This window comes from Dermacentor albipictus, chromosome 5 (assembly GCF_038994185.2).
Source record: "Dermacentor albipictus isolate Rhodes 1998 colony chromosome 5, USDA_Dalb.pri_finalv2, whole genome shotgun sequence".
Classification (NCBI taxonomy): Eukaryota; Metazoa; Arthropoda; class Arachnida; order Ixodida; family Ixodidae; genus Dermacentor; species Dermacentor albipictus.
The window spans coordinates 121,952,563-121,979,028 of record NC_091825.1 but is presented as its reverse complement, the minus strand read 5'-3'; the positions used below and the strand labels follow the sequence as shown (position 1 = coordinate 121,979,028).

The following is a 26,466-nucleotide window of genomic DNA, read 5'->3' as shown; positions in this document are numbered from 1 at the left end:
CTGCATTATATAGTATAAATTACAATCCTCTGCCACCTTCGATGCCTCGACTGCCTTTCCCCTTCTCGTTACATCCATCCTGATATTATAATACACCAGCAGCTACCTGGGCCGGTATCATGTAAGGATTCCTTTCGTTAAATTTTATTTCTTTAATACTCGTCCACGACAGGCCGATCGTACTGATAACGTATATAGGCGGATCATACCGCCCGGGCCATTGATGAAGCGAGGAAAGAAATATATATAATTGGAATACTATAGTCGTTACAGTAGGGCGTTCTATATTTTGCGTACGCAAAGTTAGGGGAGGCAAACCGTCGGACTTACAAAAGAAATCGAAAAGGACGCAAGCAGGGCGTGGCGCTTTGCGTGCGCAAAATCTACAGCTCCCCAGTATCTCTGTTCTGCGCCTACTGCGGCAGCACCTATAGCCGTACGTTTGCATACTGCTTCACCGTTATCTCTACTTCATGCAATCTATACTCGGGCTTGTTCCGGAAGTCAGTATAGGCTGTCTACGTGTCTCTTAACGTTAGGCCTATATCATTTCCCTTTATATCGCTCGTACGGTAAGCGTATATGACTGGATTGACGAAGCCGCTTTTATGTGGTGGTGGTGGTGGTGGTGGTGGTGATGTTGAAGCAGGCGGGGTTAGCCTGGCATACATAGCCGGCAATTGTTCCGCCTGACCCTCCTTCCGAGTTGAGATCAGGGGTGTGTCACCAGGTGTCGATGAGCCCCATGTGTCGCAGGAAGGCTATCAGCAGTCGTTTCGCTCTCTTCCTGAATGCCGCGGGCCCTCCGGGGAAGCCGCTTTAAAGGTGCTCGCAACACAGTTTAATGACATGTACGATCAGATGCAGGCGCTCGGCACGTGCGTGTAGCTCGGTCTGAAGTAGCACGTGTGCGACTTGCTGACACGCGCCGCCTCGCTCAGGCTGGCGCAGCTCGTATAGTTATCGCGGCAAGTCGTGCGGCCTACGCGCCTTGCAGCACGCATATACGTGGGTCTGCGAGTCAGCGAGGGAGGCGACGCGGTGAATCGTACGCGGAAAAGCGAAGAAGAGATACTGCGGGGCGCCGCTGTGCCGCTGATACCGGCGCTCCCCGATACACGAGGGACGGGGTCGATTGCACAGCGAGCGCCTTATCGCCCAGTGTCTGCACCACACGACAATGTTTATATGTGTGTATATATATATATATATACGCTCTTCCTTTTTTTTGTGTTTGTTCGAACAACTTTGAAAAAAAAAAAAAAGCCATCAGATCCCACGCACTGCAGGAATCGATGTTATGCGAAGCAGTGTGCTCTGTGGAGCCTACAAAGTTAACGAAACGACCATGAGAGCACCAAGACGTAGGCAGCTGTTTCATGACCTACGTGACACGTGTGTCGGACATTCATGTCATGACCTATCATTTGTGTTCGTCACACACTTCTGTCATGCTGTGCCAATTTTGGTACATACCAAGTTGGCGAAACGATCACAGACAGACAGACAGACAGACAGACAGACAGACAGACAGACAGACAGACAGACAGACAGACAGACAGACAGACAGACAGACAGACAGACAGACAGACAGACAGACAGACAGACAGACAGACAGACAGACAGACAGACAGACAGACAGACAGACAGACAGACAGACAGACAGACAGACAGACAGACAGACAGACAGACAGACAGACAGACAGACAGACAGACAGACAGACAGACAGACAGACAGACAGACAGACAGACAGACAGACAGACAGACAGACAGACAGACAGACAGACAGACAGACAGACAGACAGACAGACAGACAGACAGACAGACAGACAGACAGACAGACAGACAGACAGACAGACAGACAGACAGACAGACAGACAGACAGACAGACAGACAGACAGACAGACAGACAGACAGACAGACAGACAGACAGACAGACAGACAGACAGACAGACAGACAGACAGACAGACAGACAGACAGACAGACAGACAGACAGACAGACAGACAGACAGACAGACAGACAGACAGACAGACAGACAGACAGACAGACAGACAGACAGACAGACAGACAGACAGACAGACAGACAGACAGACAGACAGACAGACAGACAGACAGACAGACAGACAGACAGACAGACAGACAGACAGACAGACAGACAGACAGACAGACAGACAGACAGACAGACAGACAGACAGACAGACAGACAGACAGACAGACAGACAGACAGACAGACAGACAGACAGACAGACAGACAGACAGACAGACAGACAGACAGACAGACAGACAGACAGACAGACAGACAGACAGACAGACAGACAGACAGACAGACAGACAGACAGACAGACAGACAGACAGACAGACAGACAGACAGACAGACAGACAGACAGACAGACAGACAGACAGACAGACAGACAGATAGACAGATAGATAGATAGATAGATAGATAGATAGATAGATAGATAGATAGATAGATAGATAGATAGATAGATAGATAGATAGATAGATAGATAGATAGATAGATAGATAGATAGATAGATAGATAGATAGATAGATAGATAGATAGATAGATAGATAGATAGATAGATAGATAGATAGATAGATAGATATACTTTTACCCTTACTTCGTTCTCACCTTCATGCAGGTGAGTGTGGTGCAAGATATTCTCGGTGTTTCCGAAGATAGGTATAGGACAGGGACATATAATGGTTTTCAAGTTGTTTCTTACTACTGAATAGTATGTTAGGTAATGTGATACACATTTCTTTTTGAGTTGTTTAAATGCCAAGACCAGCACCTCCATGTGCTCAGCATTCAAACGCTAATCATGGGCCCGCATGGCGGCCAGCGCTTTCTGAGCCACCGGTGGGCGCTGGGGACACCGTGCTGACGGAAGCGAGATCCTTTGTGACTCATTGCGACTGCATTTGCTCTCCACCAGCAAACGCCCAGCGTTCACCAGTGCACGGCACAAGAATAGTGCTGGTCGCCGTACGTGCCGACTATACCGCGTTTAAACCACTGAGATCAAAGTGACCATCTTCTCACGTTTTGATATAGTAAAAACTGCTCTCTCTCTCTTTTTCATAATCACAGGTGAAGCTACGGCATCGTGTGGTAAGTTTCCGTGTTTGACGCTTCACCCTGGATTTTCATGCCATTTCCTGGTATTCGAAGCACACTTCACGGTTTGCGTTTCATCGTCTTTAACGAAACGACGAACTATGTGAAACTATTGTCCATTTTCTCAAAAGCTGCCGGTGAGAATATATTTAAACCACTTTCATACTGTTCCGCATGCATCTGACATCACGTTCGAGGGGTTACGTAATCATTGTCTAATTAATTTTCGCAGGGATTCAAGGAAATGTGCAAGGTAACGTACATGGAGTCTCAGTATGATATATACATTTCTCTTTTTTTTTTGCGCATAAAGGCAACGTATCCACAGTAATCGCTTCGAGGTTGCTGTTGCCTTCACGCGATGATTTCGCGTTCCGAAGTACACAAATTCACGCGCTCCGATACACAACAACCGCAAAGATTTCGACGCGTTTTTCTTAAACCCTGTGCAACATACATGTATTTGCTTTCTACTCACCTTTCTTTTTGCTGTTATCTGCCACTTGAACGCCTGTCTTGGTATAAGATGCCTTCGTGGAAAAGCGAAGATGCGCATACTGACAGCGTTCTGCAGCTTCCTAGAACACACCGTGATGACGGTGATGACATTGATGGAACACTTGCAGATGGATTTTGGTCTGGCAATTTAGATCCGGCCATTGCGACGCCAGAGCACCTCTTGCATTGTCTCTGCGGCACGTCACCAAAAAACCTCCCACCAACCAGTCTGCACTTAAATGAACAAGGCGTACATATTTCGTTGCGAACTGTATACGTATACATGAGCCAGTCGTTGCTGGCACCCACGTCGAAACACTGGCCTTCTCGAGAAGCGTTTTCCTTCCAGTACACGGCATATGCACGGCAGCCACGGCTGCTTCACCAAACTTTTCCTTGCACAGGACGTAAATGCTGTCTCTCACAGATCCGAAGCCGGTACGGCGATGCACTCGAACTTCTGTCCAGCAACTTCGCACGACGGTCACTGTAATAGCGCTCAGGATTCGGGAGCAAACCATCTATGAGCAAACGCTTCAACCACGAGTTCCAGCAGGCTCTCGCGAATTTGACGGCCAGCGCATGTCTCAGGGGCAGCAAATCAAAGCAGCAGATACAATTCGCGCCCCCTTCTGCCCCCTGAATCGGCTTCCGCGTCGAGAGCGTTGCATGACCGAGCGGTTTTGAACGAGGCGAAGTCTACCACTAACTAGATCTGATAAGAAATCGGTCGTATTCTCGGTATGCGCTCTTAAACAAAATTACGCCCTTTGGGTCGTATGCCTCGCCACACAACGATAATCGTCGTCTGTCGTCCGCATTTCCTTCCTTTAACGCTGCGAGCCCGGTATACTTCCAAGTCACGAACGGCATGCGCGTTATCAGCATGACAGAGCATTCTCGACAGGAAAGTAGCGAGCGCAGCGTTTTCAAGAAAGGAAATTGAAGACAGAGGACGGTTATCGTTGCGCGGTAAAATAGGACCCAAAGAGTATACATTTGTTTAAGACTGTAGATCCACTTCAGGGATTAAAAATTTCATCCTTTGCGCGACGTAACCGCATGGCGCTACGGGCATGCTGGCAAATATGGCTGTGGTCACTCGACGCAACGTGAAAGTATCATCGAAAGTTGTCAGGCTTAGTAGCCCAACGTCATAGCCACCACGCCAACGGTTGGTAGTGAAGAAAAGCCATAGCGCTGATGAAAATAATTGTATTTAAAGCTTGTCGCGTGCATATTGCTACCGAACATACATTTCATTAAACAAAAGCAGGCGTATCACGATTGAAAAGACGACGAGGACGACGACGTTATAACCTGGAACGGGCTGTTCGTTCTGGGCATATGCATATGACATGCATATGCGCTTGTGAATAAGCCTGGTATACAGCCGATCCCGTGCCTCTTTCTACGTAACACTATTGAAGCTCTTCTCATTGCACCTGTTCTGTAAGCTTGAATGATATGTGTAAAATGTTGTAATGTAATGTAAAGTAATGTAATGTAATGTAATAATATGTGTAAATGTTGTTGTAATGTAAAGCGAGTTGGAAGGCTGGGTGTTTGCTCTCGATGTCCATGTGTCGTGCATGCTGCAGCTATACTTCGTTCGCGCTGGCTGCGGCGGCCGCATCTCGACGAGGGCCAAGTGCAAAAGCGCCCGTGCATAGTGCGTTTGGTGCACGTTAAAGAACCCCAGGTGGTCAGAACACTCCGGAGTCCCCCGATATGCGGCGTGCCTCATGATGAGGTCGTATAGTTTTGGCACGTAAGACCCCTAGCTTCACCCATTGTTACTGCGCAATGCTTTTTACATCAGGCGCATTATTCAAGTGGATGGATGTGTGCTTTTCAAATATGCTATATACGTGAAATAGAAGTTGGCGTTCTCATATCGCCTCGATCCATAGAGAGCTATCGCATGCACGGATTCGATGTCCTGTAAACCTGACAAAACTTACCGAAGAACTTGTACTTCTCAATCCGTTCAGCTAGTGTATGGGCTTTATCATGATTTCGAAGATGAAATAAACGTGGCGGAAATAACTTTGCAATAGGCAGCATTAAATGGACGCCTGAAGGCCAGTTCTTGTCAGCGTGGCCATTTCGTTTCTCCTTGCTCCCCACGCATGCAAATGAGGCAGAGGCGACATACACTGGCTGCTAGCATGACGTTCTCTGCTGCTGAAATTGTCGCCGTGCATGTGTTCGTTCTCGGCCGTATTCAGGTGGGAGCCGTGCGCAGAGGGCGTGCTCCAGCAGCAATTTACCGTTCACTCTTTCCGAACACCTTAACCACGGGTAAGCCTAATCTCACGTGTTGCATATGCGGGGTGGTTAATTATACGTAATTTAGCCGGATAACTCTATACAGGCAGCTATTCCGCTACGCGCAGAGGGCGTACCCCAGCAGCGATTTGCCGTTCACTCTGGCTGAACACCTTATAACCACGGGTATAAGCTTAATCTGACGTGTTGCATATGTCATAGATAATTGCACGTAATTTAGCCGGATAACGCTGTATAGCTGCAGTTATTCTGCTACCCACGGTAACTGCACACAATAAAATGTTGTTAAGTGTTTCTGGCGACAGCGCGTTATTGCGGTAAGCCATAACGACTATATTCATAACTTGGTTGGAGGGCATATTAATTGCAGTCAGCGCGTCCGCGTATAACCAGAATACACAGTCTTTGAGACCCGAAAGCACGTCAGGGGCATAGCTGATTTTGAAGTGGTTTCTTGTATCACCCACAGGTGTATTAAGAGTTCGTTTAAACCTCTCAGTTGGCTGCCGAAACCAACATCTCCGTTTCCATGGACAAAGAAAGTGACCGTCTCCCAATGCGTGTATAATGGTAGAAACAGCTTTTGTTTGCCTAAATAAAAAAAAAAGAAGAAGATGCAACATTGTGGAGTGGCTTTGCATGTTGATGGCTGTCTCCTGGATTCTCATGTCGATGTCATCTCGCGGTGTTTAAAACGCACTTCACGAGCACTTTTCGTTGTCTGTGACTAATCAACGGTCTATAGATCAAATCATCGAATTTTCTATGCGGCATGAATATTTTACCCCATCGCTTCAGAGTTATTTCTGAAAAATGGTTGAAGGTAATCTGCTATGTACTGTATGCAAGGGAGGTCAGTAGGATAGTCGTCATAATTGACCTGGGCCGGTATACGACGAGTCATATGTCACACCCATGGGTAACTCTATCTGCACGCGATTGAGAAGTTTCTCGAAAAGGCCATTGAGTTGCTAGGCCTGAGGTTGTCGCGAGACACCTCCGTTTTTTTTTTTTTTAATATAGGGGTGGGGGTGGGGGCTCTTGTAGCATTTTGCGTCCGGAACATATCTGTTGCGCATATGACAGATCACGATGTATACTACTTTTAGTGCGTCAGCAGTTAGGTGCTCCAAGCTGGGTTCGCCTTTGTCCATCCGCCCATTCCGCTGTACGCTCACGACGACCGCCTTCATTGTCCTGTCCAACTATAGATAGTTTTATGTGACGTTACAGACGCAGCTCACACAGCGCTAGTACCCAAACATGGCGGCCACGATAACGCGAGTGCATTGTAATATCGCGCGCACATTGTTTCGCTTATTGACGGCGACTGTTTTTTACCGGTTTATCACCGTTATCGCTTTGTCGTTCGACACAAGCTGGGCCCATCGTCCTGTCATGCTGTCAAGTTTCTTGATTACACTCCTTATCGACGTGCTAGTACCTAAAGATGGCGGCCGCGATGACGTCTGTGCAAGCTATCTATACCCGATAGGAATATCGGAAGAGAAAGAAAGCTTGTGCCGAAACCGGCCACTGCTGGAATTCGGGCGCATGTCACTGCTGTCACTGCGCTCTAGCTCGCGCAGCGGCAATGCTGTCAGCAATTAGCGCAATGTTTTGTGGACCCTTAAGATCCCCGGCTATTCGCCCCCCCCCCCCCCCCCCACCCCAAATGCGAAAAACACCACTGGAAACACTTCGCCGAAATAGAAGTTCGTCAGTTGGCGCCAGCCGCATGCAGTGCCTTTACGGACGTGGCGTTCTGCTGGCTGGGCACGACGTCGCCGGTTCAATTCCCGACCGTGGCGTTCATCTTTAGACGGGGTCGAAATGACGATAAAAAGCTCGTGCACTTATATTGCATGTTAAGGAACCCCCAGGCGTTCGAAAGTCAATCCCTCTATGCGCTGGTCTCTCTCTCTCTCTCTCTCTCCAGTATTGCTTTGGGACGTTAATCCCCGTGAATCCATCACGAGTCAGTCGTCTCGTCACGGCTGCTGACTCGGCACGCCGACCGTCGTCGGTCACGTGCACATCTTTCCAGACGACCGCAGGCTGGAGTGTTTCCCGTTGGCCTGCGTATCTCGCAGCCGGCGCGCGGCCGATTCCTCGCACGCGCGCTGGCGCGCTATCGTCTGGCCCAGATGACCGCGGCCGCGCGACACTCGATCGGCGGTGACCGGCTAATGGGAGCCGAAGGACCCGCGAATGTTTTGTCCGCTGAGGCAGCCAAGCAGCAGCAACAACTGCCCGACAGCCATTTGCAGCGCATGACCGTGCGAGCTGCCCGTGACACGGGACGGCCGCGATCGCTCGGCTCTCCTGTGGCACGGCTCCCGAGCAGACGACGGCTTGCAGCGGCGGCCGGGGACAACAGGAAACCGCGAACGGTCAAGCGCGGAACTGGCTCCAACCGGTTCGCTAGCGCGAACCGGTTGCTTGCCGTCGCCGCCTCCGCCGCCCCTCTCGGCGGGTCCCTGGCGGATGACCGGATAAAGCCACGCAGGCATTGTACTACGTGCGGTGCTGCGAATGCAGTAGGGAAAGGTTTACTTCATCTCAAGTCACCTCTCTCTCTCTCTCTCTCTCTCTTCGATCGAACAACTTCAGGATCGTTGAACGCGATCCTTCAAGGGTGTGAGCGTCACCGGGAGGCGATTGGTGAAGCCGCGAAGTTCCCAGGCATCGCTGGTATGGCCCGAATAGAACATACACGTTCAGATTAGATTTTTTTTTTATTTGCCTTTCAGATATCGCGGGAGATAATGCAAAGGCTTGTTGGACCCGTAGCCAGAGGCTATAATGTATGCAGCTTGCGAGGGAAGGGAGGAAAGCAGGTTGCGGATGTCCGATTGCAGACACGCGTGAGGAGTAGCCGAAACGCCGAGAGTCTTGAACCATGTCTCAGCTGGAAAAGTCTGTTGACCTGTGGAACACCGTCTAACCCTTTGTTGCACTGTCGAGATTGTAAGTGTACTCCGAAATTTGCAGACAGTACAGAGGGTAGTCAGAGGGTAGTTTTACGGAATTAAAAAAAAAAAATTGCCTGTTGCAAATGCCTTAATTCTAGCCTGTGAGCTCGATTATTCAGAGAGGCGGGCATGCACAATAAATTGAACCACGTCATCAACTAAATAACAAAAATACACTAAATGTATTTTTAATTCATTACTTTGCAATTATTGCAATTTACGAATGTAGCTGGTGAGTTTACAAGGCAGTTACTTGGGATGAATGTCCAGAATGACGCCAATTTTGAGATACGCGCCATCAAACTTGCCCTAAAAATACACAGCTGTTTCACTTACCTTTTTAACAAAACGTTCTTCTATGCATTGAACCACAAAATTAAGGGGAACGCCCATGTATTGCGTTCCACACTTTGGGAAATGATATATCTCTCGAAACTGGTGTCATCCTGGAAATTCATTTCAAGTGGATACGTCTTGCAAGCTCACCGGCTACCATTCGCAAACTGCAATATGTGCCGCAACGTAATTAATCAAGAAGTTAATTACTGAATCCTTGTTCATTATTTAAATCTGCGTTTCGATTTCCCGTGCTACTAATGTCCACCTCTTCGAATAATCCAGCTCAAGGACAAGAATTATGTGCTCTCTGCCACAGGTGATTTTAAAAAATTCCGTAGGATTTAAAAATGATCATCGTGTAGTTCTATTCAGCCCTAAAAGTGAAGTTCCCCATATGGATGAGACAATTGGCATAAATAGCGATTAATTAAGGTAAAATGAGACATCCACCCAGTCGCAGCAATTGCCATAAAGGTAACCCGCTTATCCATGTCCACGGTAGCACGAGGGTAAGTCAGTCTTCGATTATGTTGCGCACAGAAGAATTGTCACACCTAAAGAGATAACTTTATGAGCGCCCGCACGTGTCCATGATTGACAGGTTAGCGCTGCGTCCCCCAAAGCACGCGCAAATGAGTTTTGTCTCTTCCTTCTTTTCCGCCATTGTGGGACTTTTCACTTGATAGTCGGCGATTGTATTGTCCGTTTCATTATTATTATTATTATTATTATTATTATTATTATTATTATTATTATTATTATTATTATTATTATTATTATTATTATTATTATTATTATTATGTAGAAGCATGTTTCGTTCCCTCTTGTGTCCCGCTTTGTACCCCTGGCTTTCAGTACCATGAAGTCGCATAAGAGTTCACCATTATTATTATTATTTTTTAGACTTGACCGCAAGGATATATTTAGCGCGCGAATCCCGGCACCGGCTACTTCTAACCTCACGAATACTTGGTGTTGCACAGATATGCTGTTACACACACTTACACATAACCCTGATACTGTTTTGTACATGTAACACATACATGAATCATACTGTACGTATATAAGATAGATGTATGTATACTGCATACAACATATCACACGTGCATATAACTTTTTGCACGTGTCTAAACGACACAATATCGAATCGTTAAAGGACAGAATACCTTTCTTTTTTCCTCGCAGCACACCGAGCATTCCATCTAAAGCATCGACAAGTGTATAAGCTCAGGTCGTGCCACAATCGACGCTGAGCTGCAGCGGTCCGAAATCGAGGCCAGCCCGTATATTCCAGTAAACACGGTACTACTCGGCCTACGTCGCTTCCACGCAGACATATATAGCATATACATACGCTGGAGGAAACAACTTCGCCCCGCGGTGGCATCGCGTTCGAAAAGCTGCGCGCCGTGGTTAAATATATACACGCGGGCCCGATTAATTAGGCAGGCAAAAAACGGATGGCAGTTTCAGACGCACACTGAATGCACTCCCGCCAACCAGGTCATGTCGCGACGCCAGAAGCAGTAAAAAAAAAAAAAGAAAAGAAAAACGGTCGCCAGCTATATAGCGTCGCACTTTCTATACACGAGTGCTCTATACAGCGTATTCAGTGGGAACCCGGTCACACGAGAACAGGTCGACATTAAGCTGCACAAGTTTGCTCGGCAGGAATGTTTACTGCTCGAAGGAAAAAAAAGGAACTAACGCTATAACCGTAGGCATTGTCTCAAATCTGAAAGAAAGACGTTGACTTGTTCATAAAGGGCCACCCGCAACGAAATCCTGTACATCGTCAAAAAAAAAAAAAATCTATAGTTTCCGATAGTGTACACACATTCACGCGTTCCCAGTAAATCATCCGATCATGCCTGGTGTCATGTTCGACGCCAATGGAATTGTAAGCGCCATCGATTCGTTAAAACTAATAATAATATTTGGGGTTTTACGTGCCAAAACCACTTTCTGATTATGAGGCACGCCGTAGTGGAGGACTCCGGAAATTTCGACCACCTGGGGTTCTTTAACGTGCACCTAAAGCTAAGTACACGGGTGTTTTCGCATTTAGCCTCCATCGAAATGCGGCCGCCGTGGCCGGGATTCGATCCCGCGACCTCGTGCTCAGCAGCCCAACACCATAGCCACTGAGCAACCACGGCGGGTGATTCGTTAAAACTGACGTCGTTCACTGGTATGTAGATGGCATCGATGCTAAAATATTGAAGAATGCGCAAAAATGTGACACGCGTGATCCTGTCGCACATATTAGAGCAATCACTTTGACCAGGAGTGGTTGCCGCAAGACTGCAAGGCGGGAAAGGTTTTTCCGATTCCAGAGAAAAAATGGTACCACATCTCCGCACAGAAATTATCGCCCAATATCCTTCGCAAGTGTCTGCTCAAAAGTAATATGGAACCTGTTATCTGTTCCCACGTGGTCAAATTTCTAACCGTCTCTGACCTCTCTTAACGAAAATTAACGTGGTTTCTACAAGGGTGTTTCCTGCGACACTCAACGTTCGCCGTTTATTAACGACATTGACGTAAATGTATATCGGTGCACGCTCTCTTTTTCAGATTTTGAGAGAGCATTTGACAGATTTCCTCGTAAACGCCTGCTTTCTAAAGCGTTCGTGCTTCAGGGTTCGTGGCCCTTTAGCTTTTGAATGAATTCGTGACTTTAAAGAAAAGCAGAGTTGTCGATAACGTAACAAAAGACTCATTCAATTTAACTGCTTTCTCGCTAAGTTATCAACATGTGCCGGATAAATGAGCAGATGCCCACAGGCAGCTGTGGACATTCACGAAACATCACTCCATTCTTTGAGATGAGTTCAAATATCAAACGCGCGCCGTATGCTTGTTGTGTATGTGTGCGTGTGTATTGTTATGATGACGACGACGATGATGAGATGATGATGATGATGATGATGATGATGATGACGACGACGACGACCTCAAACCATGGCACAGATGCCCACATAGGGGGATCGGCCAAGAATCGAGTGGCGCAGGCAAATGCAATAATTGAGAAGCTCATTTAATGAAACGTACAAGAGGAGAAATAATGCGCATCGCTGAACAGTCAGGCGCGTACATGGATACGCCATCTGAATGTGAAATGAGACCGAGAAAGAAATAGCTGGAGAGAACGATAACGTAAGCGTCGGCAGGATCGAGTCACAAATCAAGTTTAATGTGGCATTGCGTACATTCGCGTGTGTGCGTGTTCCACAGTATATATGGTCGTTAATTGTATCGGTCAGCCCCTCCTCCCGACAAGTGGGGGAGGGTAAAGGTGGGATTAGTGAGCATCCGGCCTGGCATTACATGGGTCGAGTAACCATACCAGTATGTGTTTGTATATTAACGTTTTTTTTTTTTTTCGCGTGTGTGTGTGTTTCTGTTATTACGTGCCCGTTTCTGTCACATGGTGACGCGCTGGTGTGCCTATATGTAATTCGAAACAAAGGATAGTTGCGAGTTGCACCGTTTGTTTCGCCCGCTGTGTTCTTCGCGTTGTTACTCTAGTGTAGTGTTATTGTACGCTGCCACCCTTTCTTTTCAAAGCGTGTAGCCTGCTGGGAGAACAGGGTGAGTGCGGCAAAGAAGTTACCCTGTGCATAGCTTAACAACGCGGTCGTTTAAACGAGTGAATGCTGCATTTTAACTGCACGCGCAGCAAACAGGAATGTTTATGAAGACAAGAAACATTATCTGACACTTCGATTTCGCTTGCAAACAGCCGCCGCGCTGGCTTAGCCGCTGTGATGTTGCGCTGCTAGGCACGAGGTCGCGGGATCGAATCCCGGCCGCGGCGGCCGTGCATTTCGATGGGGGCGAAATTATACAAAAACGTCCCATGCATTGTGGAAATGTTAACGATCTCCTGGCGGTCAAAATTAATCCGGAGTCCACCCCCCCCCCCTTCCTCTCACTATACGGCGTGCCTCATAATCAAATCGTGATTTGAGCACGTAAAACCCCATATTTCGATTCAATTTCACTTAGAATCAAGAGCTAAACAGAGGAAGCACACGAGCAACGAATTCGCGTGGTGTATAGTGCGCAGTACGTTGTACTGAGGTATACTGCCCCGCTCCCCAGCCCGTCTGTGCGTAGTTTTATAGTTTACGATTGTGATCTCCGCAGTGTTTGGCAAAGACAGCAATTCGTTGTAGAGAAAGAAAGAAAGAAAGAAAGAAAGAAAGAAAGAAAGAAAGAAAGAAAGAAAGAAAGAAAGAAAGCGGCTATCACAAGTCTCAGGCACGCCGAGTTAGCTGTACACACACACACACACACACACACACACACACACACACACACACACACACACACACACACACACATATATATATATATATATATATATATATATATATATATATATATATATATATATATATATATATATATATATATACGGTAGACTTGGGCGAGGAAACTGGGAGCCGCCGTGCGAACGCTGATCTCTTATTCGAGCTCGATCTGGTTTCTCTTATCTTCTTCTCTACTTCGTGTGTGTAAGGGTGCGGAGTTTCTGAACGGGATAAGTTGGCGTAAGCGAGGAAAGATCTCAGTAAACAAGCGTTTCTTTCTGTTTGTTTGCTTTTTTCTTTCTTTCTCTTCAATTCGTGTTTGGTACGCCCAAAACAGTCGTCGCTCTTCTCTCGCCTCATCGTCGAGTACAGGCCAGCCGCGAGGTTAGCAGACTCGAATAAAAAGATTCGGACGCGAAAAACATTTCCCCATCCGTGTACACCGGAGCAGTATAGCAGTTATCTCTCTCTCTCTCTCTCTCTCTCTATATATATATATATATATATATATATATATATATATATATATATATATATATGTATATATATATATATATATATATATATATATATATATATATATATATATATATATATATATATATATATATATATATATACACACGCACGCACACACATACACCCTCCAACCTAGGTCCCAGTAACGGAATCCACGTGTACTCATATACACTGGTATACACTCGAAAAAAAAAAAAGAAGAAAAGCAGCAACTTTGTTGATTGCAGTTTACCTCTTCACGCGATAAACAACCGATTGAATGTTTACGGAAGCAATGCTCAAGATTGCTTTTCTCTCAGACATCACTCTGCACTGATACTGTGATGTTACAATGAACCGGGAAGTTACACGGAACGGTGATGTTACAATGATATTCTGATGCATACCAGCGAACACTATCAAAATTTTTGTTTAATTGCCTGTGGCAGATACGACAGTTCTAGTGCATGAGCTGGCCTACTCGAAGAGGCGGACAGCAAAAAATTGAAACGCATAATCGAGTAATTAAAAGAAATTCACTAATTAGCTTTTTAACTAATTACCTTATGGCACATATTGCAATTTAAGAATTCTGATCGGGGAGGTCGCAAGGCGGATCGATTTGGAATGAATTGTCTGGATGACACCAGTTTCTAGATAATTTGCGAACTTTGCGGAGAAATGCATTAGCGTCCCAGTTACTTTTGTGATTCAATGCATAAAACGACGTTTTGCTAAGTGGAACGACAGTGCATTTTTACTGCAAGTTTGACGGTGCTTATCTCGTAAATGGTGTCATCCACACAATTATTTCCAAATGGATGTGCTTGTTCAGTCTCACCCGCTAGAATTTGCGAATTGCAATATGTGCATTTTTATTAGTGCATTTTTGTTAATTAGTCCATTTTGCAATTCAATTCTTGTGCAAGTATAATGTCCGCCTCTTCGAGTACACCAGTTTATTGACTATAGAATTGTATTATCTGCCACAGGCAATCGGTAAGAATTTTTGAAAGCGTTCGCTGGAACACTGTGTAAGCTGTTAACCTAGTAAAATTTGCACCATTGGGCGCTGTCTTGTTTAATAAGCGTCACATCCATCTAGCCTGCTGCCTGTACACCCACCGTTAGACGAGCTACATATAGTCGGTCCCCTGCATCCACGGTGGCCGTATCTTACAGCATGGCCCACGACATGTGGCGAAAGACAGCGCGCGTCGCCCAATTACGGAGCTAGCCACGGTCACAGATGCGTGCACAGAGGCCAATGCCCACTTCGTGTGGCTTGCTCCAAAGTCGGAGGCCGCCACCACGATCCTTCATACACGGTAGGACGCACGAGCTCACTCTTTTGACCAACCGAGCAGGGTTGTGTCACTTAAGGGGCGGTCGATCATTACGGCTCCGTGGCTGGCGCAGCCGCACGCTCTGAATACTCCGCACGAGACAAGTACGGACAGCTTCGCGAGGCTCGACGGGTAACGCCCATTCGTGCAGCGACAACGAGGCCGTATCCGAACACCGTAACGCGTTCTAGCGACGGCGTGCACTTAGCGTTGAACTGTACACCCGTGACCAAAAAAGTATACGGAACACGGATTGCGCGATAAAGCCGATTTTTTAACGCGACAGCGTTAAGGAGCTCGTGTCGCAGAAAAGCCGGTGTCGTCGGCGTCGGTGGCGTTGGCCGTGAGCGATAAATCCCAGCAGGCACTTCATGAATAGAAAACAACTTGCAAGATGGGCTGGGTGAGAATCGAACCAGGGTCTCCGGAGTGTGTTTTCCTCAGGCTGTAAATGCAACTAGAAATTGAGGACTGCAGTCCAAACTTGGCATTGTGAACTTTCGAGTCTACTCGCCAATTTCAGTTTGTGCATGCTAATTGCAAAGAAATTTAGCTGTTTTTGTTTCGGAAGCCTTGTGGTCCGTATGCTTTTGCTCACGGGTGTATATATACACAGTGTGGCGGGCAGCGAATCTCCTATTCGTCGTGGGGGATACGCTGGTATACATTACACCGTTCGAATCGATAGTCGGCGCTGAGTGCTCTAAGCGAAATCGGAGCTACGAGAAACCCGGGGCATAATAAACGGTACAGTGAGAAGAAAGACTCAGTTAAGATACTTCTGCGCTCACTTGCAAACCTCTATTTCCACTCCTCCGGCAAAAAAGGAAAAACAAAGAAAAGAATTTTTAGTAGCGGACCACATTGCTTTCACCTTACCACTCTTTCATCCACTCTCATATTACTTATGGAATAATATGTTGGGGAAACACCTATAATACTCATATTGCGTCTCTACAGACAGTTCAGAACCGAGCCATCAGAATAATTACTTGTAGTTCACGCTTTTCTAATGCCACTTCCTTACCCCACGAGAATAACATCCTTACTATTTCTGGGCTCACAGAATACAACGTAGGTATTTTCTTTTTCTACAGATTTGTGCATAATGAGTTACCATCGGCAACATTTTCGCCATCTAACTGACAATTTATAGTACCACCAGATTCGCGTCAAATAACAATTTTCTTTTACCAAGAATGCGCACTAACTGCGGTAAACAAACCATGGTATTCGCTTCCATATCAGTATGGAACACTCTCCCTTCCATTACGAAAAACACAAGATCGTTACACCAATTCAAAAGGGAACTATAAATGCATTTATTATTGACAGACTAATGAGAAAACTTACTGTAACCATCTTTTTGTCCGTTCTTTTTGGCTTTTTTCTCTCATTTTTGTTTGTTTTTGCTCTTCTAAATGAACTACTGGTATTTTCTTCCCATACAATTCTTTTGGCTACCATGAGATAGGCTAAACCTTGTTATTATATGTAATCAATTCTGTATTTTGCTCTGTTAACGTTCATTTCCTGTTGATTGTATACTACCTTATTATGTGCTACTGTTGCTTTGAGATGTCAACTATCATAACTGTTCTTCTACAGGAGGTCCCGATACCGTCTTTGACTATGGGACCTCCTCCTGCATACTAAATACTTGTAATGTGACCCAACTTCTAACAATAAATTCTTATTCTGAATTCCCATTCTTACCTTATAAAAGACCCCCCCCCCCCCAAAAAAAGACAGCTCCGATGATAAAACATTGAAATGGGAAAGAGTTATTAAAAAAAAAAAAAAGAACATGAGAAAAAAAAATGCGCAGTCGACAGGATTCGAACCTGTGCGGGGAGACCCCAATGGATTTCTAGTCCATCGCCTTAACCACTCGGCCACGACTGCAAGCACAAGCGCGCTGCCACAAGTGTCGGTATCAATCGTGTGGCAGGCTGGAAAAAATGCACACCTGTTAAATTTGTGTTGTGGAGAGCCGTAAAGGACGTTTGCCTACATAAAAAGTGTTCTTATTTTTATGCACCTGCGAAACTAAGCCTATTACACCTGATTCAGGTTCAACGTACATGCTTTGCTTGCTTAGCCACACGGCATGTCTCGTTCGCTCTTGTTTACGCTCCCGATCCAACGACCACATATAAAGTAACTTAACTCCTTTTTGCTATCCGACGCTCTATTTATACTATTGATATAATTGTCATAACAGAAAACAAACAGAAGGCGCTCGGCTCCAGAAAGCTTTTGCTGCGATTTTGAAAATGATGACAACTGCACGCATGCTAAATAATTCCATGAAATTGACTTTACGTGTGACAGGTGCATTCGGTGCACTTAATTTGTAAAAAAAGATATAATAAAAGTGATGAGCAAAAAAAAAAAAAAGTTACGCAGCCGACAGGATTCGAACCTGTGCGGGGAAACCCCAATGGATTTCGAGTCCATCGCCTTAACCACTCGGCCACGACTGCGGAACAGAACGCAGGCCACGAAATACTCAACCCACTCAAGCAACACATCTTCCACTGCGTTGCTCCTCGTTATGTATATTTTCTACATTGCGTTGCTCTGTGTTATATTTGGCATTTATTTGTGTCAAGAATGCGGTAGGGGATAGCGAGCTTCGCAGATGTATGCCCGCCTGAGACGCTATGCACACTATGGACGCAAGATGGTTTGTGTCCCCTAGCCGAAAACTCCCTATTGTGACGGGTAATATACCCAGAAATACCCCAGAACAGCTGTGGTTGAAACATTTTAGTTCAAGAATCATACAGAAATCACACCGCTACCTGACAAGTATCCTCGGAAGTAATCGCAAACGTCTAGCTGGTGAAGCTGTACGACAAATCGTAGCGCAGACATGACAGCTATCATGACAGCTTATTTTAGTATTGCGGTTTATGCTGTGTTTGATATTGCCCGAAGCTGATGGGCATGCCCATATAATGTGATGAAAGTCTGCACGTGGTGTATTGCATGCCTTGCAGTGTGACGAGTATGCTTCTTAGTGTATTCGGTGCATGAGTAGTGGTGTAAGGAAGGTTCTTGTTTGTAGAAGTCTCCATATAGTTGCTTGATGTTTAATTATTTGTCAGGAAGAGGGTACTTGTAGCGAGCATTTCGACAGGATTCGAGGAATTCTCCGTAATAGTAATTTGTTCGTATTGGGAAACTGTTAATTCTTGGTCTGTTTCTAGGGGAGCGTAGTCCTGTATGGGTCTAAAAGGAAGCACAACCCACCACAACAGATTGTTGTGCTTCAATGCATGCAACGACGTTTTGTCAACAACGAAACTGGAACGCGAATGCGGTTATCCTCAAAATTCGGAATATCTCGACGAAATTGGTGCCATCCTGAGAATTCGTTCCGAGTGGATCCGACTTGCGAACTCCACGGCTAGAATTTGTAAATTGCAATATGGGCAATAAGGTAACCAGCTAAAGACTTAATTAGTGGGGTTTTGTTAATTAGTCGATTATGCATTTCAATTTTTTTGTGCAAGCACCTCTTCGAGTAGACCAGCTCATCAACTAGAATTGTGCTATCTGCCACCGACAACCTTTAAAATTTTTTGAAAGCGTTCGCTGAAGCACACTGTCTACTTGTAAAAGGTTACCTGTATGTGCTAGTTTCTCTTCTTCTCCCCACCCCCAACTCCGGTTCTTGAGCATGCGTGTATGACACGCGCGCCATACATCCGTTTTCACGCCGCCTGAAAATCAAGCCGGCGCACACAAAACCCGTTTCTTTCTTCGCAGCATTGCTTCCTGGAAGAGGAGTGACTCGATAACATGTGCCCTTCCTCGGCTGCAAGTCGCGTATCCATTACAGAGAAACGAGTCCATTGCGAAACCGCGCGACAGCTGCTCTATCTGGCTCATTGGTGACCGCGCGGTGTTTGTTGCCTCAGCGTGTAGAGGGCGCGAGACAACCCACACGCATGACTAAAGAAAAAAAAAAAGGTCGAGCGAAAGGGGCGCGATCTGCTGTCAGCTCCTTCCAAAGACATGGGCGCTGTGGCAATGGGCCTTTTTTTTTTTTTTTTCTACCGGGAGTTGCTGCCGTACCACGAATTAACAGACGTGCGGTGTCGTCAACGCGGGGTGCGCGATGACGGCGAATGTCGCAAAGTGAAGAGTGGGGCACTGGGGCGGCTGCAACTAAACGGGAACACACTTCGAGACAAACAATGAAGAGGGAGCACCTAAATGCGCAGTGAAAAGCCACACAGTCAAACCTCGTTTTAACGAAGCTGGATATATAATGGATATAACGAAGTGAAATTCCCCTTAATATTTCCTAGAGGTTGATATTGCAGTATATGCAATAATGGGTAAACGATGTAGGTGTTCAAACTTCTTGAGCGCAAACAGACAGGAACGAAGTATAGGAGCAACACAAGGACGAGCGCTCCTCCTTGTGTTGCTCCTATATTCTTCGGCACTGTCTGTCTGTACAATGGTGCTTCGTATCTGCATCCTTAGGTTGTCGGCGGCTTATAGAACTTTTTCGTCACAGAAGCGATACGACCATTGATTTGGCAAACGTGAGATAGGGAAAAATTAATCCAGTCTGGTTTATTCTGCGCTATTACACATGTTGTCTTGCTCTAGCTATGAAAAGAAAGTGTACGCGACTTCACTATAGCTCACACTGGAACACTCGTGCGAAATGCCCCCGCAAGGAAACAGCGGGTGTAAGTAAATTTTGTACTTCAGATCAAAAACAGGTAGAAAAAAAAATTAATGTATAGCGCGTGTAACAAATTGAGCTGAGAAACTTCCACGTGAATATATTGATGCAACGTTCACTTTCGCAACATTTTTGTTTCACAAAAGTGTCTCTCGCAGTGCCCAACAGGGCCAAGCACCTATACCTGCGGGGCTTATTGGAGCACCAATTGTTACTGGTGTCGTGACACTCGTTTTGTCTTACCGGTTACCAAGACAGTTCGATAGGTTCTATCCCCTAAGAGAGCTGTGGCGAGATGGAACCCCCAAGATCGAGTGTCAAAAAACACGAATATATTCGTTGGGACTCGTGGTACCATTCTAAAGTCTTTTTTTTTTAACTGCACTTGAGGATGGTACACATCAAATGCCTGTAGATTGTTACAGCTCTGCAATAGTCCAACCACTGAGTTAGCTGTTCCTACTCAGCTAGGTTATCTATCTTATCTGGTACCACCGATGAATCCGTCAAGTTGACTCCCAGCTTGAATCGAACGACTTTCAACTGGTCCCAGTAGCAGAGAACGCGCATTACTGTTCTTTAGGTTCCAGCAAGACGAGGATACCCCCCCCCCCTCGAAAAAAAAAAAAAGCGCACGCAACACTGCACGGTGTAGTTAGTGCCGTCTCGTGTTTTATGCACGTCACGTTTTGGTGACGGTGCGATTTGGTCCCGGTACCCGTGGTTGGGTACTGGGAGCAACAGAGTGACCTTTTGGCTGACAGATCCGCATCACACGCCGCCAATACGGATATACGACACGATCGCATGCGTTCACGAAACGCGGCACCCCCGACATCACGCCTATACACATGCACGCGTGCCTCCCGTACCGCATAATTAGGAGTTGGCCGAGGGTCCGGCGTCGACCTCTCTAACAAATCTGTGCGCGTTGGTTATAACCGCCGCAAGGTACCGCGCGAGCGTGACCGGCCAGGTTACATCGCGAGGCCATTGGTATTCCGTCGGAACGCGGACGCTGCTGCTGCATGGCCGGCCGCTCCGGGGTGCGCATAAGCCCGAAACGCCCGCTTCGCACGGCTCTGCGAGATCCGGTTTTGTTTTGCAAAAGCATGCCGGCCCGAAGGTCGGGCGAACGCTTTTTCCGGCCGCCCCGGCCTCGGCATGCCCAGACGCCGCACAGCGTTCGAGGAACCACATGTGCAGTCGTTGTGAAGAGTTCGCGCCTGCAAGAGAAAAAAAAATTGGAGGACGCTTAAGCTTCGCCTTCAAGAGTGGAACGCGACAGCGTTCCCGTCGACCCGCCAAGGGGTGTAAGACAGTGGGCTACGGCGCAGCGACTACGCGCCCCGCATCGGACGCGGTGAGCAGCGCCGCGTTCGGCGCGGCAACGAAATGTGCGCCTGAGCAAGCAACGCACGCCCGACACCTCGTTTCTAAGGCAACACCGCATTCTCTAGAGACGCTTTTGTACCGCTTTGAAGCATCGAACTCGTGGCTGAGTAGGGTCGACTTCCGGCCACTGTAGTGTACGGACGTGGCTGTCATGAGCTCCGTCGGAGCGGCATCAGCGGCCCAGCAGGGCCGCGGTTCTAGGTTTTTTGTCAACGATGATCCTGATTATCAGGTGCTACTGCCTCAACTACCAACAGGGCGACTTGTTACGAATACTTTATTTTTGCATGCTGATATGCGTGCAAGGCCATACCGGGCGGAAAACTTCCGGGACATGCTGTCGAGCATGAAGTTGCTGTCTGACGTTGTCGCCCTAGGGGCGTATCGAATGAGTCATGTGTGGGCCGTGACTTTCAAAAGTAGTGACGGAGTGAAAGAACTGCTGCGGGCAAAGGACTTGAAGGTGAAGGATAGACCATGCATCGTCGTCGACCCTGGAAATCAAGCAATGCACCTCAAGCTACACTGGATGTTACACAACGTGCCGGACGAGGACATTCGTGAAGCCCTGGCGCCTTACGGACGAGTCACGGATGTGGCAAGAGAGCGGTGGCGGGTGCATGGCCTCCAGGATAAAGGTTCTTCAACGCGCCTGGTCACCCTGATGCCGAGGCAGGGCTTGGGGGCGGACGACGTGCCTCATCTGTTATGGATAGCCGGTGAGGAAGCTCTCGTGGTGATTCCTGGAAGAGCACCGCTCTGCCTTCGTTGCCGCAACACAGGACACATCAGGCGCGACTGCCACGTACCGCGCTGTGCCCGTTGTCGTCGTCACGGCCATGACGAGTCGCAGTGCGTGAGGACATACGCAAACGTGACGGGGCCGGCGGCTGCAGATGAAAGCGCTGAACTTCTTATGGACGAAGCGGATGCCGAGGAAGCCTCTGCCGGGAGCGCCAACGAGGTGAAGGTCACAGCGACACAACCACCGAAACCGCAGGGGCAAACGACTGCCGGAGCGGTAGGTGTGCCAGAAACGCCTACGCGACCTGTGAGCAAGGTCTCGGCCGTCGACGTTCATAAGCAAGACATCGCGGCCAAAGGAGTGCCTGCCGTCTCGACTATGGCATCATCTGACAACGAAGCGATGGACGTTACCAATGCTGTTGTGGCGGTCGGGAAGCGAACACACGAAGAATCAACAAGCGACGGCGGGCAAACTGGAAAACCGAACAGCGAGGAACCGCCGCCAAAGTCGGTGGTAACGCGCCGGGCGTCATTTCGGCCGACGCCGTATATCCCGCCGGACAAAAGACCGGCGGCGCCGACGCCAAAGTAGCCGTCGGGACTTGTGCCTGCAAAGGCACTCAGACGCGAGCTTGCAAGAGCCCAACGCTACCGAAGGGTCGGGGAGGTCAGCCGCTGCTCAAGCAAGGTATTTTGCGGACTGCACTTTAATGTGTCGCGAAACAGCTGCTCTGTCCGTCAGCACTTGTAGATGTAACTTAAGTATATATACCTGGAAGTGCTACGTGTGATTATATACGGTTTTCTTTTATGCGTACCTTTTCCGCTTATTAACAATGGATTTGAAGAGGGGAATACGAGTTGCTACTATTAATGTACGCGGCCTCGCTTCAAGACGGAGGCAGTACCAGCTCAGCCGACTATGCGTTGAAAATGAACTCGATATTATAGCTGTACAAGAGACGAAAGTTGAAAGCGAGGAGCAAACCAACAAAATGGTAACACCTTTCAGAACATATTATAACATATGCACATGTCACGCTATCGGCACGTCTGGTGGATGCGCTGTCTTGGTTCGAAGGGGTATTGGTATAAATGAAGATATAGTTACTGTGAGCGAAAGTGGGCGTTTTATTGTTCTTGATTTTTCTTTTAATGGATCACAATGGAGGATTATATGTGTGTATGCGCCAAATGATATCAATGAAAGATGTCGTTTTTTCTCGAATCTAGAAGAGTACCTTCGTTGTGACAAGTACATCATCTTGCTTGGTGACTTTAATTGTGTGTGTCATGCAGAAGATCGTGCTAAACGTAAATACCTGCAGGACAAGAGTGCAGTGATATTGAACACCTTAGTAAATGACTACAACCTAGAAGACGTTGGTCGCCTTTTGGCCAGTACTTTGCAGCCGCAATTTACACACTATCAACGAGATAGCCAAGCACGACTTGACAGAGCTTACATCTCGTTAGATCTTGTGCCTCTATGCGATAACTATGTCGTGAAGCCGGTGTCGTTTAGCGATCACAGTATAGTGTGGTTTGCACTCGGTGCCAAGGCAAAAAAGCCGCGTTTTGATTGGGCACTTTGGAAATTCAACGAAAAACACCTAAGTGATGACAAATTTATAAACGATGTAAAGCACGAAATTCAAAGCATGTTGAGTAATGAGAGTGTACCTTGGGCAGAAGTATGGGAAGACTTTAAGGTTCGCGTGAAAATGGTCGCGATTGAAGTAGGAACTGTTAGAAGACACAATGAAAAAATGAAAGAAAAGGAGCTCCAGAAGGAACTAAATTTTCTGATTTTTATGGACAGTGCGGAACCTGGAAAATTTAGTGATGAAATCAGAGCAGTTAAAAACGCGATGGAAGCTATTGACACGGAAAAATATAGAGCAGCAGTTATTCGGGCACGGATGGAAAGACTGTGGGTTGATGGGACGCCGAACAAACGCGCCATTGCCGATGAAAAGAGGTACGCAAGGAAAAATGAAATAAGACAGATTAATTATCGGGATGAGGTTACTTCCGACTCGAATATGATTGAACAGGCCTTTACTGAACACTACCGCAAGTTGTTCGGCGTCCCAATCCACGTGGGTGCTGAATTTGAAGCAAGTTTCGTGAATTTTATGCCGCGCGTTGATGACGACGTAAAGGCCAGTCTCGAGGAACCGATAAGCGTCCGAGAAATAGAACACGCGATCGAAGAACTTCCTGTAGGCAAATCACCGGGTCCCGATGGCTTAGGAGCCGCCTTTTATAAGGCATTTGCCCCTGGGCTTGCTCAAGTGTTGGAGCATGTATACTCTGAGGCACATAAATATAAGCGATTGCCACCTTCTTTCAGAAGTGCACACATGGTCTTAATACCGAAAACAGATGACCACAAGGCGCTTTTATCGGTTGGGGCATACAGGCCAATTAGCCTTACAAATACCGATTATAAAATACTCATGAAGGTATTGGCAAAGAGGCTTCAAACAGTCATTACAAATCTTGTCGGTCCGCATCAAACTTGCGGCATAAAAGGCCGCACTATTACTACAAACAGCCACGTAGCGCGAAGCGTTCTAGAGTGTTGCGACGTCTTCGCTAGACGCGTCGCTTTGTTGCAACTCGACCTGGCGAAAGCCTTCGACCGTGTGTCCCACGATGCTCTTCTTCTTGTTTTGGAATATGTTAACGTAGGGAAAGTAATCTTAGATGGCGTCAAAATGGCCTACGACCAATGCACGACACAGATTATAATTAATAAGTCCCTCAGCGAGAAGCTGTCAGTCAGATCTTCCCTTAGACAAGGGTGTCCACTAAGTCCATTGCTTTTTGCATTGTACCTCGAGCCTTTCTGTTTAGCAGTGATACGCAATGACAACGTCCGAGGATTTCGGCTACAGCTTTCTGAAGTCAAGGTACTGGCATACGCTGATGACATCGCAGTCTTCTGCGAGGATCGTGATAGCGTACTTGAAGTTGTACGTCTTGCAAAGAAGTACTGTGAACAATCTGGATCCCAGATCAATTGGCAAAAAAGCATCGGCATATGGCACGGTCATTGGGACATTATACCAGCTCACTTTGCAAACATCCGGTGGTCAACAACGCCAACTAAGTACTTGGGTGTGCCACTCGAGCACTATAATGATACCGCACAGTACTGGTCCGATGAAGCTGATAGAATGAGTGAAAAATCAAAGGGTTGGCTTGGCCGAGATTTGTCAATGTTTGGACGTGCTTCTGTGTGCAATCTCTTTTTAGTAGCGAAAGTGTGGTATATTATGCAAGTGTTATCAATGTGTCGTTCAAGTGTGCAAAAAATGCATCGTGTTTTTGCCGTATTCATATGGGCTTCTAGTTGGGAGAGGATAAGCAGAACAAATTTGTTTCGTTCAGCTCGAAGTGGTGGGCTAGGTCTGTCGCATTTGTTTATTAGACAAATTGTGTCGCGTTTTCTTTTTTTTCGGGATCAGAGAAATGATTTTCTACGCACAGTAATTCAAGTTCGTTTGGGAAAAGCACTGCCGCAATATGTTGTAACGACCAGTGATGTGAAGGGAGGAAGTATTAGGGGATATCTGCGCGAAGTGGTTGAGTCACTTCGTATGTTGCGTGTGCGGTTTTCCATGGAATATCTGTGCTCTGTGACAAGAAAAACACTGTATAAAGACTTAGTTGATACAATGTTGCCAATACCATTGTACAGGTCTGTAAACTGGGGAGGCCAAGGAGATGATGTACTGAAACGGGTGAAAAAAATGCCAGTTAGACCCTCTCAAAAAACGTTTTTCTTTAAGCTGCACACAAACACGCTACCCGTAAAAACATGGTTAGACGAAAAAGGAATATATGTGCCATGGACAGTAAACTGCTTACTTTGTAAAAAGCCAGAGACCATTGAACACGTTTTCATCGATTGCTGGGATGCAATATTTCATTGGGATGTCTTACAACGTACACTTAAAAAAGAACTACCGATTACACCTCTTGGTATTCGATATTTGCCAACCGATAACGAAGGAGGAGTTCCGTACGATATGTTTATGCTCCTTGGCCTCCACAGTCTGTGGAAAACGAGAATGGCAGTGCGACACTCCGATGTCGATGCCCGTCCGGCGAGAATAAACTTCATCGAAAGTGTCGCGTATATTCGGGAAATATATCGTGCCCAAAGTGAGCCTCCCGAGTGGGTGGCTATTCTTGATGAACTGATCAAGCT

General features: G+C 46.8%; 2 non-coding genes across 2 annotated transcripts; both read right to left on the bottom strand.

The window, feature by feature from the left end:
- Positions 1 to 17,214: 17,214 nt before the first annotated feature.
- TRNAS-AGA (transfer RNA serine (anticodon AGA)) lies at positions 17,215 to 17,296 on the bottom strand. Its single transcript has one exon. It is a non-coding gene; the product is annotated as a tRNA-Ser (tRNA).
- Positions 17,297 to 17,795: 499 nt separating this feature from the next.
- TRNAS-CGA (transfer RNA serine (anticodon CGA)) lies at positions 17,796 to 17,877 on the bottom strand. The gene has a single exon. It is a non-coding gene; the product is annotated as a tRNA-Ser (tRNA).
- Positions 17,878 to 26,466: the final 8,589 nt, after the last annotated feature.